This window comes from Triticum urartu, chromosome 7 (assembly GCF_003073215.2).
Source record: "Triticum urartu cultivar G1812 chromosome 7, Tu2.1, whole genome shotgun sequence".
Taxonomy (NCBI): Eukaryota; Viridiplantae; Streptophyta; class Magnoliopsida; order Poales; family Poaceae; genus Triticum; species Triticum urartu.
In genome coordinates this window covers 653,217,532-653,233,238 of record NC_053028.1, presented here as the reverse complement: position 1 = coordinate 653,233,238, position 15,707 = coordinate 653,217,532, and the positions used below count along the sequence as shown (strand labels likewise).

Below are 15,707 nucleotides of genomic sequence, written 5' to 3'. Positions count from 1 at the left end.
CGTTCTATGCATTCCAATCCAAAAATAACTTCAGAAAACTGATTTTCATTTCTGAACATTATTCCGTTATCGTGGATATTTCCACTCTGTTTCATGTGTGATTAACATTTTTAGTTTGCTATTTCATTACTAACTCCACAGACAGATAGACTGGTAGATAGTCACTCAGAGTGTTTGATCCTCCTAATCACATCATATCCGTCTCTACCTGTGGCTTTAGACAAAAACGTCCATGCTCAATACAGCTGGTTCCCCCAAGTTCAGCAGTGACCGTATGATACACAAGTACGCAAAAGATATATGGGATATCATCCCCGTCATCATGCTTTGAATAATTTAAGTAGTTTACAGAAACCTTGAGTCTGTGAGGCGCAATCAGTCACAGATTTGCCTCGACTCCTCATTGGGAAGGTGTTGCTGCCCCAGCTTTGTGTAGGAACATGCAAGTTCTGACATGGGCCTAAGATCTGAGAGCATGTAGTTTCATCACTCACTCGCTGATGGTTATATTAAATCAAACCAATTTGTGTCAAGCATCTCTATGAACAGGGAACATTTTTTTGGTAGAAATTCCAGATTAACTTGATAAGAGAGCAACATCAGGATTTTATGTTTGGAACTATTGAAATTATTTTGCCTTCTCTACTGATGGCGCAAAGAACATGAAGAATACGAGATATAATAGATAGAGCAATGAATCTTATCACCAAAAGATTACAGAGGACAGTTATCCCACATTTTGGCATGGTGATGTTACCGGACGGTGTTCTTCCATGCTAACTATAATGCACCCACATTTTGTGGCGACAGAGCTAGGACATACTATAAATCTATGATAGATGCAGAAACGTGTTCTTCTATAAGCATGTGCTTGTAACATGGGCATACTAATAATTCCATCATGCTCCCTTCTCTCTCGCTCTTCTTTTGAAATCCCATTATATGAATAATAACATGAAAAGAATGGGCGTTTTCCAGAGCTTGGCCTAATTTAATATGTTCTTATGGTACTACAAAAATGGTAATATGTTACTACAATGTATTTTCCAGAAATCTCATTGTTCATTTACTGAATAATACTAATTGCTATCATTTTATTTTTCAGGATACCTCTAATTATTTTTAATGTGATATGTTTAATTGCAGGGTGATACGTATGAAGGAAAAGAGCCAGAGCGGCGCTTGGATAAAAGTCAGTGCTGGAATTTGTTTGGCATATGCGGAAATCTTAGTAAAGGTAAGTTCAGTCTTTCACTCGCTCACCATGTTTTTTTGGTCTGCATTATTTTTTTCTAATCTACTTTTCAGGAGTGGCTATAGTCAAATGCTTTCATGTACATGATTGGTATGAACTTCTCATCATAGCTTGGACATATCTCTTTTCACACGCGATCTTATTTACTTGAAAAATAAGTTATATACTCTGGGTAATAATTTGACGGTAGGCCATTTCAATAATTCTATTTGTTTCAGGCATTGGTAGATTGTGTTACAACTGAAGAGTTTCTTGTGCTAATACTTGCAGATCTCGACACACCCTGAACAATGAGCACATGTTACCAGCCACATTCCACACATGATGTGTTCTTTTCAAAACAAAGATACCCTGATACATGACAAAGTTGTAGCGTTAATCTCAAAATTATGCTTCTGTAGTATGTAGTGTAGTATACACTATAAACCTAAGAGTGGGTAGCTTCAGCTTGCTTCTGTATTATGCTTCTCATTGATAACCTAGCCCATGCTTGATTATAATACACATTATTCCTGTTGAAAGCTATATTAAATCCTAACTTTTGACTCCTCTGATAATGAAGTGAAGGTGCATAACCGCATCTTCCATTGACTCAAAAAAACGTTTAAGTATTATGATTTTTTTAATGTTCTGAATGTATTTTTCTCAGGATAAGGACGCACACGGCGGTGAGGTTAGTAGGGGCGTAACAAACGAGAAGGGCGGGCGTGGCAATGGCCATTCATGTGTCAGACGAAAATTGTACACCCACATGTGTGACGAGGCTGGACTTGACATATGCATCAACAAGCATGGTGATGAGGTGAGAGTTGGAAGCGTGGATGTACTTGACAAGGAGCAAGTAGATGTGAGCAAGCATGGTGGGCAATGTCGACGATGTTCACGCGAGTGAGACAGTTTGAGGGGAATGCCTGTGCATATTTGTGGCGGAATGGACAGTTTGAGGGGAATTAGCCTGTGTCTTTGGACAGGTTGTCGACAGATAAAAGTTTTATAGTTTGGCTTGAGGAGTAACATAGACAGGCATGCTGGTGCTATAAGGCTATATCTCTCTTCGTGGACAAGAGCATACAATGCTTCAAGTTTCATGGAAGTTTTTAAATTCCATTATGAGGCTCAATCTGAAATAAAATGGTGTCTTGCTTTACCAAACTCTTGATGTGTCTGTGTTTCAACTTGTTATGTTGTCCTTACCCTAACTTTTTCATTCTTAGTTGTAAGATACTACATATATCTAATGATCCTCTGAGAAAGTAATGATCCTATGGGAAAGGAACCCACAAATTATGTGGTTAGTGCTTGTAGGGTAATGTGGATTTAAGACAACAACATATCACTTCTTCCTGGTTAAAATGGAACATACGGAAAACATTCCCAATAAGTAGTGTTATTTAGAAACCAAATTTGTTTGTTTGCTTAAGTGAATCTATTTAATGTATACTGCCGGTGTGGTCAGAGCTGGTTGCACCATTGATAGTGGTGATAAGTTTGGATAAGAGAGGGGGAGATAGTGGATAGAGGAGGAACAACAGGAAAAGAGATTTAACGGGTAAACAAATAATGACACCGTCTCATGTGCACCAGAATTATCTCTACTATTAATGGGGAGTTGGTAGTCTGATATCCATGGTTTAATTTTACCTCATCATTCCTGCTTGTTCAAACATGTTTGATGTACTTACACATTAACAAGAGTGTATGAAACTCTTTACAAAGAAATTTGTATCCAGTCTCCTATAGTAATAAATGTACTGCATGCTGGCGGAGTTGAGAATTGTTGTTAAAATTTTGTAAGTGGTAGCAGTACAATGGTTTGCAACATTTTCATTGTGCCTTTAAATGACCTATAACATTCCTGTTATTTGGTTTTGGTCCTCTGCTTTTTTACTCTTTACTTACTGATGAAGATAGCATATGTTCCTGCTTTTAAATGTAATTATCTGTGCTTGCTTTTAAATGTAGTTATCTGTGCCTCCAGTTGGTAGAGATTAAAGTATTTTAGACCTTAAGCATTCTAAATCCTATATCCTTTGCTATTATTTATGAGCCAGATAGAAGGGAAAGCAGAGGGAGCACAATGCCAAGCAAATGTGGCGGGAAAGGTAGGGGATAGCGTCGCTCAAGCAGGGAAGGGCAGGGAGACGGCCCGTGCATAGGGGCGGCACTGCTACTACACTACTGTTGATATTCGTGCCGCTGCTGCTACACTACTATTAATGTTCATGTCGCTGCTACTGATACATAGAGAAGGGAGTGTGTGTGAGAGAGAGATCCCAATGGGAGAGAGATGTTTGACAAAAAAAAGTGTGTGAGAGAGATATGAGATTCTTTACTCTATGGTATTGTCGCTGCCACTATTCGAGGGAGTTCGGACTATCCACATGGATGAATTTTAGGAAGCCTGTCGGGCGCCCCATTTGATATCTGTGTTTGATTTATTTATATGCATTGTAGCGGGTGAAAAGGTACACATTATTAGCATGTTTGTATCTGGCCAGATAAAAGAATACGAAAAAAACATAGACCCATCAAAATATCGTCACATCGTACATCATGTTAATACTTATCTACAACAACTTATGGTTAGTCTTGTCTCGTTATCCATGCATATAATTATGGATTGTTTTTATTTAATTCATTGTATAATGATTTATTAATATTTATATCTAATTGTGACTCCGACTTGTATGATATTTACAACAGTTATTCCTTCCGATTAACATTCTGGGCTACCATTGGATAATAGCAGTCGCCAATGCGAAAAACGTGAGATTCAAGTATTTGACTCACTTGGTTCTTGGGTCAAACACAATGACCTTGCTACTACGGTAACCATCTATTGTTTTTTCTCATCTTAACATATGTTTTGTTTGACCTTAATCCCTAATATTTCTCATATATAAAATAGTTATTAGAGCATAGTCCGGAGTTTAACAAAGATCATAAGTGGCCCGATCTCAATGTTACAAAATGGACGGTCGTAGAGCAGTTTTATGAGGCAATACAAACTGATGGGTAAGCACTTGTTACAACGGTTTGGTTATTTGATTCGTCTGGATGATATTCGAAAGCATTATTTTATAATATTATAGCGTATCATGTGGACTGTTTATGCTAAATTATATGGAATATTGGACATCAGATGCACTATCAGACCTGGAACCACTTCATCCAGGTATTTCATTTTTATACATTATCTCATTATTTTATCTCAAAATATTATATCAATATATATATATATTGTAGGAAGATATGAAACACTTTCGATGAAAATTAGTTGTCATTTAGCTGAATAAGGTAAAAGGAGGTCCCATATACCATCAACCAGACGATGAAGAAACTTTAGCTAATGATGATCTCGAGATCCTCGAGAATCCATCTGACGTAGTCAAAGACAAACGTCTTGCCCCAATCACTATCATACTCACGGACCAACGTGAATTACTTGCCGGCCTCTACAACTACATCATGTTGATCGATGATGCCGGGTGTTTGGAGTAAGTTTCACGTATCAATATTTAATGTGCGCATGTACATTATTATTCTTCTTACCATCCAATTTTTAAGAAGTAATGGGTCCGGAGCTCGGCACCCCATCCAATGGGCTTAAGTCTTAAGAAACTTCAGTGCATACTTAACATGGAGCAGCCTATAGACAATGATTGCTTCAACACCGCCGTGTGTATACTGGCATGTGACGAGGGAGTATTGTTCAAAGACCCTCCTATACACTACATGGATATAAGATTTTGTGTAAGTTATGCAACTCTTCATTCTATGTAGCATTAGTATCAACATGTTGAAAGAATATTTCTTTTTTTTACTTAGTCCATGATGCTAGAGTCAACACGAGGTCGGAAGTTTTGCGAGAAGGAAACTATCCAGACGTTGGCACCATTATTTGATAGCTGGCCTGGGATAGACAACGACATCTCATCGTGCAACATAATAAGTAAAGTATTTTGTCTATTGTTATCATGATTTATTGTTCTTTTTTGCGGGGGATCATGGTTTATTATTGTTTCTAACAGCTCCACTTGTAGATTTATCTTCCCTATGCATTTATCGGCCGATACATCTTATACGTCATCGACAAAGAGGCACGTCGTCTATATATTATGGACCCTATTCAAACATCACAATCGTTAGAGGATAAAATTTTACGTCATGCACTGAAATTTAGAAGTTTTGCAAGGGATTTCAAAGAAGCACATGAAATAAAGCGGCCTGGTTGGAATTCTGATATATCTAAATGACAACTTTTATTTTCGTTTGGTATTTCAACGAGTATAGACGGGTAACGAATTCATAATAAAAACATTTATTTTTGTTATCACTATATTCTTTATATTATTAATTTAAAAAATTGCAGGAATGTGTCTGGCTATTTCGTTTTTCATTTTATGCTCCGGTGGAACGGTAAAGAATTGGTCAAGCCGGTTTGCAGGGTGAGTATTGTCCGTTACATGTTTTAGGACCTTCAACGTAAAAAATGTATACTAACTACATATATTGTTTGTGCAGGATGGGTATGAGTTGAGGAAACAATTTTTATTATACTTGCTAAAACATCGTGCGAATGAAGCTAAAGAAAACTTTTCTGATATTGTGAAAGAATTTTTTAAGCACATCATCTAGATATTGATAATTTTGTAATAGATGTTATAGTCGAACATCGCTCAGTTTGTTACATGGACATGTCATTAATATTTCTTTTTGTTATCAATTTATATTGCAAAAATGGACTTCAATTATTCAATAATTGTGTTTGGGTTATATTTGTTTGTACGTGTGAAATTTAACATGTAATTCTTGTAAACTATTTCAAGAGCCCGTGGCAACGCACGGGCACTCTATTAGTATTCTATAAATTACCAACCAAAAATTGACAAAACTACCCATATAATCAACGTTGAGATGATTTAATGTCACATGGTCTTAGAAGTAGTAAGGTTTACCCTAAAACCAGTGATGTTACACCTATGTAACTATGTAAGCAATTTTACGTGATTGACGTAATGATCTGCGTGACATTTTTTCTGTTGGACGAAATTAGAGGAGGGGGGCCCACACACTTGAATTCAAGGGGTGGAGAGGTTTGTAGGTTTACCTAGTTGTAGCATTTTCGAAATCAAGAAGAAGAAAAAACATGTGGTCTATTCAACATTGTGACAGAGAGAGAAATAAGGTCACGCATGAACTACTTTGGATTTTCTACTCGGAACATCTGGTCAGAATGCACACCTGAGGCGGTAATTCCTTTTATTGTAACCGATCCCACGATCGTCATGAATGAATAAAGGATGAGATGAGTGTCAAAAAAGGTGTAGCATTTTCGACCCTAAAACCCATCAAGCAATGGACTCAGAGCAATTCTAGCAGACCCCGCACCCCCCAACCCGCAAAATAACCGCTAAAATGCGGGTAGCTCGACCCGCAAAATAACCGCTAAAATACAAGTAGGGGAGGAAAAACTTGCCTGATTAGACACCGCATCCTGCTCAGGTCCGCAAAAAAATTTGAGGGGCGCAGCAAAATCCCGACCCCAACCCGGAAATACGCGGATTTCCCTCTCGCGGCTATGGTGCCCTGCATCACATAGATGCAGTTGGCGGGAAGGACATTTCAGCTCACGCGCCTTTCCCCACCTTGTTCCGCCGCAGACCGCCCTTGCTTCCGCCCGTCCGCCGCTGGCGATTCCGACCAAATATGCGGGCCAAATCACGCCGCGGGGCCGTCCCCCCACCCTCCCGCGCCGATACGCTGCATCGACCCCCCTCCCCGGTTCCGACGAGAAGAGCCGCCCCTCGTCACTGCTGCCGCCAGGGATCGACCACCGTCGAGCCCGCCCCTCATCGCCACTCGGGTGTTGGGGAACGTAGCAGAATTTTAAAATTTTCTACGCATCACCAAGATCAATCTATGGAGTCATCTAGCAACGGGGGAAAGGGGAGTGCATCTACATACCATTGTAGATCGCGAGCGTAAGCGTTCAAGAGAACGTGGTTGATGGAGTCGTACTCGTCGTGAGCCAAATCACCGATGACCAAGTGCCGAACGGACGGCACCTCCGCGTTCAACACACGTACGGTTGGGAAGACGTCTCCTCCTTCTTGATCCAGCAAGGGGAAGGAGAGGTTGATGGAGATCCAGCAGCATGACGGCGTGGTGGTGGAAGCAGCGGTGATCTCGACAGGGCTTCGCCAAGCTCCAACGAGAGAGAGAGAGAGGTGTTACGAGGGGAGAGGGAGGCGCCAAGGACTTGGGTACGGCTGCCCTCGCTCGCCCCCACTATATATAGGGCCCCTAGGGGGGCGCTGGCCCTAGGAGATGGGATCTCCAAGGGGGGCGGCTGCCAAGGGGGACTTGCCCCCCAAGCCAAGTGGGGCGCCCCCCACCCCTAGGGTTTCCAACCCTAGGCGCAGGGGGAGGCCCATGGGGGGCGCACCAGCCCACCAGGGGTTGGTTACCCTCCCACTTCAGCCCATGGGGCCCTCCGGGATAGGTGGCCCCACCCGGTGGACCCCCGGACCCTTCCGGTGGTCCCAGTACAATACCGATTACCCCCGAAACTTTCCCGATGGCCGAAACTAGACTTCCTATATAAAAATCTTCACCTCCGGACCATTCTGGAACTCCTCGCGACGTCCGGAATCTCATCCGGGACTCCGAACAACTTTCGGGTTACCGCATACTAATATCTCTACAACCCTAACGTCACCAAACCTTAAGTGTGTAGACCCTACGGGTTCGGGAGACACGCAGACATGACCGAGACGACTCTCCGGTCAATAACCAACAGCGGGATCTGGATACCCATGTTGGCTCCCACATGTTCCACGATGATATCATCGGATGAACCACGATGTCGAGGATTCAATCAATCCCGTATTCAATTCCCTTTGTCAATCGGTACGTTACTTGCCCAAGATTCGATCGTCAGTATCCCAATACCTCGTTCAATCTCGTTACCGGCAAGCCACTTTACTCGTACCGTAATGCATGATCCCATGACCAAACACTTGGTCACATTGAGCTCATTATGATGATGCATTACCGAGTGGGCCCAGAGATACCTCTCCGTCATACGGAGTGACAAACCCCAGTCTCGATCCGTGTCAACCCAACAGATACTTTCAGGGATACCTGTAGTATACCTTTATAGTCACCCAGTTACGTTGTGACGTTTGGTACAACCAAAGCACTCCTACGGCATCTGGGAGTTACACGATCTCATGTTCTAAGGAAATGATACTTGACATTGGAAAAGCTCTAGCAACTGAACTACACGATCTTGTGCTATGCTTAGGATTGGTTCTTGTCCATCACATCATTCTCCTAATGATGTGATCCCGTTATCAATGACATCCAATGTCCATAGTCAGGAAACCATGACTATCTATTGATCAACGAGCTAGTTAACTAGAGGCTCACTAGGGACATGTTGTGGTCTATGTATTCACACATGTATTACGATTTCCGGATAACACAATTATAGCATGAACAATAGACAATTACCATGAACAAGGAAATATAATAATAACCATTTTATTATTGCCTCTAGGGCATATTTCCAATAGTCTCCCACTTGCACTAGAGTCAATAATCTAGTTACATTGTGATGAATCGAACACCCATAGAGTTCTGGTGTTGATCATGTTTTGCTCGCGGAAGAGGTTTAGTCAATGGATCTGCGACATTCAGATCCATATGTACTTTGCAAATATCTATGTCTCCATCTTGAACATTTTCACGAATGGAGTTGAAGCGACGCTTGATGTGCCTGGTCTTCTTAAACCCGGGCTCCTTGGCAAGGGTAATAGCTCCAGTGTTGTCACAGAAGAGAGTGATCGGCCCCGATGCATTGGGTATGACTCCTAGGTCGGTGATGAACTCCTTCATCCAGATTGCTTCATGCGCTGCCTCCGAGGCTGCCATGTACTCCGCTTCACATGTAGATCCCGCCACGATGCTTTGCTTGCAACTGCACCAGCTAACTGCCCCACCATTCAAAATATACATGTATCCGGTTTCTGACTTACAATCATCCAGATCTGTGTCGAAGCTAGCGTCGATGTAACCCTTTACGACGAGCTCCTCGTCACCTCCATATACGAGAAACATATCCTTAGTCCTTTTCAGGTACTTCAAGATGTTCTTGACCGCTGTCCAGTGTTCCATGCCGGGATTACTTTGGTACCTACCTACCAAACTCACGGCAAGGTTTACATCAGGTCTGGTACACAGCATGGCATACATGATAGACCCTATGGCTAAGGCATAGGGGACGACACTCATCTTTTCTCTATCTTCTGCCGTGGTCGGACATTGAGCTGAGCTCAATTTCACACCTTGCAACACAGGCAAGAACCCCTTCTTGGACTGATCCATATGGAACTTCTTCAATATCTTATCAAGGTATGTGCTTTGTGAAAGACCTATGAGGCGTCTTGATCTATCTCTATAGATCTTGATGCCTAATATGTAAGCAGCTTCTCCAAGGTCCTTCATCGAAAAACACTTATTCAAGTAGGCCTCAATACTGTCCAAAAGTTCTATATCATTTCCCATCAAAAGTATGTCATCCACATATAATATGAGAAATGCTACAGAGCTCCCACTCACTTTCTTGTAAACGCAGGCTTCTCCATAAGTCTGCATAAACCCAAACGCTTTGATCATTTCATCAAAGCGAATGTTCCAACTCCGAGATGCTTGCACCAGCCCATAGATGGAGCGCTGGAGCTTGCATACCTTGTTAGCATTCTTAGGATCGACAAAACCTTCCGGCTGCATCATATACAATTCTTCCTTAAGAAAGCCGTTAAGGAATGCCGTTTTGACGTCCATTTGCCATATCTCATAATCATAGTATGCGGCAATTGCTAACATGATTCGGACGGACTTCAGCTTCACTATAGGTGAGAAGGTCTCATCGTAGTCAACCCCTTGAACTCGTCGATAACCCTTAGCGACAAGTCGAGCCTTATAGATGGTAACATTACCATCCGCGTCCGTCTTCTTCTTAAAGATCCATTTATTCTCTATCGCTCGCCGATCACCGGGCAAGTCTATCAAAGTCCATACTTTGTTTTCCATGGATCCTATCTCTGATTGCATGGCTTCAAGCCATTTGTTTGAATCTAGGCCCGCCATTGCTTCTTCATAGTTCGAAGGTTCACCGTTGTCTAACAACATGATTTCCAGGACAGGGTTGCCGTACCATTCTGGTGTGGAATGTGTCCTTGTGGACCTTCGAAGTTCAGTAGCAACTTGATCCGAAGTACCTTGATCATCATCATTAACTTCCTCTCTAGTCGGTGCAGGCACCACAGGAACATCTTCCTGAGCTGCGCTACTTTCCGGTTCAAGAGGCAGTACTTCATCAAGTTCTACTTTCCTCCCACTTACTTCTCTCGAGAGAAACTCTTTCTCCAGAAAGGACCCGTTCTTCGCAACAACGATCTTGCCTTCGGATCTGAGGTAGAAGGTATACCCAATGGTTTCCTTAGGGTATCCTATGAAGACGCATTTTTCCGACTTGGGTTCGAGCTTTTCAGGTTGAAGTTTCTTGACATAAGCATCGCATCCCCAAACTTTTAGAAACGACAGCTTAGGTTTCTTCCCAAACCATAATTCATACGGTGTCGTCTCAACGGATTTAGACGGTGCCCTATTTAAAGTGAATGTAGCTGTCTCTAGAGCATATCCCCAAAATGATAGCGGTAAATCAGTGAGTGACATCATAGATCGCACCATATCCAATAGAGTGCGATTACGACGTTCGGACACACCGTTACGCCGAGGCGTTCCAGGCGGCGTGAGTTGTGAAATGATTCCACAGTTCCTTAAGTGCGTACCAAATTCATGACTTAAATATTCTCCCCCACGATCTGATCGTAAGAATTTTATCTTTTGATCACGTTGATTCTCTACCTCATTCTGAAATTCCTTGAACTTTTCAAAGGTCTCAGACTTGTGTTTCATCAAATAGACATACCCATATCTAATTAAGTCATCAGTGAGAGTGAGAACATAACGATAGCCACTGCGAGCCTCAAACTCATTGGACCGCACACATCAGTATGTATAATTTCCAATAAGTTGGTTGCTCACTCCATTGTTTCGGAGAACGGAGTCTTGGTCATTTTACCCATGAGGCATGGTTCGCACGTGTCAAATGATTCGAAATCAAGAGACTCCAAAAGTCCATCTGTATGGAGCTTCTTCATGCGTTTGACACTGATGTGACCAAGGCGGCAGTGCCACAGATATGTGGGACTATCATTATCAATCTTACATCTTTTGGTATTCACACTATGAATATGTGTAACATCACATTCGAGATTCATTAAGAATAAACCATTGACCAGCGGGGCATGACCATAAAACATATCTCTCATATAAATAGAACAACCATTATTCTCGGATTTAAATGAGTAGCCATCTCGTATTAAACGAGATCCAGATACAATGTTCATGCTCAAAGCTGGCAATAAATAACAATTATTATGGTTTAAAACTAATCCCATAGGTAAATGTAGAGGTAGCGTGCCGACGGCGATCACATCGACCTTGGAACCATTCCCGACGCGCATCGTCACCTCGTCCTTCGCCAGTCTCCGCTTATTCCGCAGCTCCTGTTTTGAGTTACAAATATGAGCAACCGCACCGGTATCAAATACCCAGGAGCTACTACGAGTACTGGTAAGGTACACATCAATTACATGTATATCACATATACCTTTAGTGTTGTCGGCCTTCTTGTCCGCTAAGTATTTGGGGCAGTTCCGCTTCCAGTGTCCCTTTCCCTTGCAATAAAAGCACTCAGTCTCAGGTTTGGGTCCATTCTTTGGATTCTTCCCGGCAACTGATTTACCGGGTGCGGCAACTCCCTTGCCGTCCTTCTTGAAGTTCTTCTTACCCTTTCCTTTCTTGAAACTAGTGGTTTTATTGACCATCAACACTTGATGTTCCTTTTTGATTTCCACGTCCGCTGATTTCAGCATCGAAAATACTTCAGGAATAGTTTTCACCATCCCCTGCATATTGTAGTTCATCACAAAGCTCTTGTAGCTAGGTGGGAGCGACTGAAGGATTCTGTCAATGACCGCCTCGTCCGGGAGGTTAATGTCCAGCTGGGACAAGCGGTTGTGCAACCCAGACATTTTGAGTATGTGCTCACTGACAGAACTATTTTCCTCCATCTTACAACTGTAGAACTTGTCGGAGACTTCATATCTCTCGACCCGGGCATGAGCTTGGAAAACCATTTTCAGCTCTTCGAACATGTCATATGCTCCGTGTTGCTCAAAACGCTTTTGGAGCCCCGGTTCTAAGCTATAAAGCATGCCGCACTAAACGAGGGAGTAATCATCAGCACGTGACTGCCAAGCGTTCATAACGTCTTGGTTCTCTAGGATGGGTGCTTGACCTAGCGGTGCTTCTAGGACATATGCTTTCTTGGCAGCTATGAGGATGATCCTCAGGTTCCGGACTCAGTCCGTATAGTTGCGGCCACCATCTTTCAGCTTGGTTTTCTCTAGGAATGCGTTGAAGTTGAGGTTGACATGAGCGTTGGCCATTTGATCTACAAGACATTTTTGCAAAGATTTTTAGACTAAGTTCATGATAATTAAGTTCATCTAATCAAATTATTTAATGAACTCCCACTCAGATTAGACATCCCTCTAGTCATCTAAGTGATACATGATCCGACTCAACTAGACCGTGTCCGATCATCACGTGAGACGGACTAGTCATCATAGGTGAACATCTCCATGTTGATCGTATCTTCCATACGACTCATGTTCGACCTTTCGGTCTCTTGTGTTCCGAGGCCATGTATGTACATGCTAGGCTCGTCACGTCAACCTAAGTGTTTTGCATGTGTAAATCTGGCTTACACCCGTTGTATGTGAATGTTAGAATCTATCACACCCGATCATCACGTGGTGCTTCGAGACAACGAACTTTTGCAACGGCACACAGTTAGGGGGAACACTTTCTTGAAATTATTGTGAGGGATCATCTTATTTACTACCGTCGTTCTAAGCAAATAAGAAGCAAAAACATGATAAACATCACATGCAATCAAATAGTGACATGATATGGCCAATATCATTTGCTCCTTTTGATCTCCATCTTCGGGGCGCCATGATCATCATCGTCACCGGCATGACACCATGATCTCCATCATCATGATCTCCATCATCGTGTCTTCATGAAGTTGTCTCGTCATCTATTACTTCTACTACTATGGCTAACGGTTTAGCAATAAAGTAAAGTAATTACATGACGTTTATGTTGACACGCATGTCATAAATAAATTAATACAACTCCTATGGCTCCTGCCGGTTGTCATACTCATCGACATGCAAGTCGTGATTCCTATTACAAGAACATGATCAATCTCATACATCACATATATCATTCATCACATCCTTTTGGCCATATCACATCACATGGCACATGCTGCAAAAACAAGTTAGACGTCCTCTAATTGTTGTTGCAAGTTTTTATGTGGCTGCTATAGGTTTCTAGCAAGAACGTTTCTTACCTACACTAAAACCACAACGTGATATGCCAATTTCTATTTACCCTTCATAAGGACCATTTTCATCGAATCCGATCCGACTAAAGTGGGAGAGACAGACACCCGCTAGCCACCTTATGCAACTAGTGCATGTCAGTCGGTGGAACCAGTCTCACGCAAGCGTACGTGTAAGGTCGGTCCGGGCCGCTTCATCCCACGATACCGCCGAATCAAGATAAGACTAGTAACGGCAAGTAAATTGACAAAATCAACGCCCACAACAACTTGTGTTCTACTCGTGCATAGAAACTACGCATAGACCTAGCTCATGATGCCACTGTTGGGGAACGTAGCAAAATTTTAAAATTTTCTACGCATCACCAAGATCAATCTATCGAGTCATCTAGCAACGAGGGAAAGGGGAGTGCATCTACATACCCTTGTAGATCACAAGCGGAAGCGTTCAAGAGAACGGGGTTGATGGAGTCGTACTCGTCGTGATCCAAATCACCGATGACCAAGTGTTGAACGGACGGCACCTCCGCGTTCAACACACGTACGGTTGGGAAGACATCTCCTCCTTCTTGATCCAGCAAGGGGAAGGAGAGGTTCATGGAGATCCAGCAGCACGACGGCGTGGTGGTGGAAGCAGCGGTGATCTCGGCAGGGCTTCACCAAGCTCCAACGAGAGAGAGAGGTGTTACGAGGGGAGAGGGAGGTGCCAAGGACTTGGGTACGGCTGCCCTCTCTCCCCCACTACATATAGGGCCCCTAGGGGGGGCGCCGGCCCTAGGAGATGGGATCTCCAAGGGGGGCGGCGGCCAAGGGGGACTTGCCCCCCAAGCCAAGTGGGGCGCCCCCCACCCCTAGGGTTTCCAACCCTAGGCACAGGGGGAGGCCCATGGGGGGCGCACCAGCCCACCAGGGGCTGCTTCCCCTCCCAATTCAGCCCATAGGGCCCTCCGGGATAGGTGGCCCCACCCGGTGGACCCCCGGGACCCTTCCGGTGGTCCCGGTACAATACCGATTGCCCCTGAAACTTTCCCGATGGCCGAAACTGGACTTCCTATATATAAATCTTCACCTCCGGACCATTTCGAAACTCCTCGTGACGTCCACGAACTCATCCGGGACTCTGAACAACTTTCGGGTTACTGCATACTAATATCTCTACAACCCTAGCGTCACCGAACCTTAAGTGTGTAGACCCTACGGGTTCGGGAGACACACAGACATGACCGAGACGACTCTCCGGTCAATAACCAACAGCGGGATCTGGATACCCATGTTGGCTCCCACATGTTCCACGATGATCTCATCGGATGAACCATGATGTCGAGGATTCAATCAATCCCGTATTCAATTCCCTTTGTCAATCGGTACGTTACTTGCCCGAGATTCGATCGTCGGTATCCCAATACCTCGTTCAATCTCGTTACCGGCAAGTCACTTTACTCGTACCGTAATGCATGATCCCGTGACCAAACAATTGGTCACATTGAGCTCATTATGATGATGCATTACCGAGTGGGCCCAGAGATACCTCTCCGTCATACGGAGTGACAAATCCCAGTCTCGATCCATGTCAACCCAACAGATACTTTCGGGGAAACCTGTAGTATACCTTTATAGTCACCCAGTTACGTTGTGACGTTTGGTACACCCAAAGCACTCCTACGGCATCCGAGAGTTACACGATCTCATGGTCTAAGGAAATGATACTTGACATTGGAAAAGCTCTAGCAACCGAACTACACGATCTTGTGCTATGCTTAGGATTGGGTCTTGTCCAGCACACCATTCTCCTAATGATGTGATCCTGTTATCAATGACATCCAATGTCCATAGTCAGGAAACCATGACTATCTATTGATCAACGAGCTAGTTAACTAGAGGCTCACTAGGGACATGTTGTGG

At 43.3% G+C, this 15,707-nt stretch overlaps 1 long non-coding RNA gene across 1 annotated transcript; it reads left to right on the top strand.

Moving 5' to 3' along the window:
- Positions 1 to 9: 9 nt before the first annotated feature.
- On the top strand, positions 10 to 2,407 carry LOC125525256. The gene is made up of 2 exons (XR_007291215.1): positions 10 to 1,237; positions 1,905 to 2,407. It is a non-coding gene; the product is annotated as an uncharacterized LOC125525256 (long non-coding RNA).
- Positions 2,408 to 15,707: the final 13,300 nt, after the last annotated feature.